Below are 1,337 nucleotides of genomic sequence, written 5' to 3' on the forward strand. Positions count from 1 at the left end.
TCTACGCCCCCAGGCCCCGCCCCCTTCCGGAGCCTCCCGCCCGCGTGTGACAAGCCTACAAAGTTTGCGTCGGTCTCAGGCCCCCTCCTGGCTGCCCGCACTGTCCCTTCTCAGCCCCACAGACAGCAGCCCATCCTCAGGGTAGTTCACACCAGACCGGCCCGAGCGGAGACCTGGCTCCAGCTGTCAGGTGCCCGCACCCTCCACACTCAACCTCGGCGTTGGGGGGAACTGGAAATCCGACTCCGTGGTCAAGGAGAGAGACTTTGGTTGGGAATAAATGTTGAGCTAATGTGGTATCTCTCTCTCTCTTTTAAAAATATGTTTTTATTGACTGTAGAGAGAGGCAGGGAGAGGGATAGAGAGATAGAAACATCAATGAGAGAGAGACATCGATGGACTATCTCCTGCACGCCCCCTACTGGAGATCGAGTCTGCAACCCAGGCATGTGCCCTGACCCGGAATGGAACGGGGAGCTCTTGGTTCATGGGTCCACGCTCACCCCCTGAGCGACACCGGCCGGGCAATGTGGTGTCTTGAAGTCGGGTGCAGCAAGGCCAGCTGGTGCGGGCAGGAAACCCCCACACAAGCAGCCACGGATAACTGGGCTTTTGAGTAAAGCCAACTCCCCTCCATAGTGTGGGTGGGCCTCACCCTCTCAGGAAAGGCGAGCATAGAACACACACTGACCTCCCCCAAGGAGAGGAAATCCTGTCCGCAGAACTGGACTACCCTTCGGATATTGGTCTCCACCTCCATGGTTGTGTGAGCCGACCCCTTTAAACAAATCATTCTATGTGTATACACATCCTGTTGGTTTGGTTTCTCTGGAGAACCCTGACTAATACAGGGAGCAAAGCGGACTTTATTCTTTTTAAAAATTTTTTTATTTTATTGATTTCAGAGAGGAAGGGAGAGGGAGAGGGAGATGGAAACATCAATGATGAGAGAGGATCACTGATCGGCTGCCTCCTGCACGCCCCCTCCTGGGGATTGAGCCCGCAACCCGGGCATGTGCCCTGACCCGGAATCAAACCCTGACCTCCTGGTTCATAGGTCAGTGGTCAACCACTGAGCCACACCGGTCGGGGCAGACTTTATTCTGAGACCTCCGGAGCCTCCAGGTCCCGCCCCCAGCCGGCGTCACCCCGCCCCAGCCCGGCATAGCCCCGCCTTCACCTTGGCGTCACCCAGCCTCTCACCCAATCCCTGAGCGTCATACAGGCCCCGCCCTCACCTGGCGTCGCCCCGCCTCTCACCCAATCCCGGCGCGTTCAGCAGGCCCCGCCCCTACGTGACGTAACGGCGCCTCTCCTAGTCCCCAGGCCTCTCCGCG

Source organism: Myotis brandtii, unplaced genomic scaffold, assembly GCF_000412655.1.
Source record: "Myotis brandtii unplaced genomic scaffold, ASM41265v1 scaffold797, whole genome shotgun sequence".
In the NCBI taxonomy this organism is placed as follows: domain Eukaryota; kingdom Metazoa; phylum Chordata; class Mammalia; order Chiroptera; family Vespertilionidae; genus Myotis; species Myotis brandtii.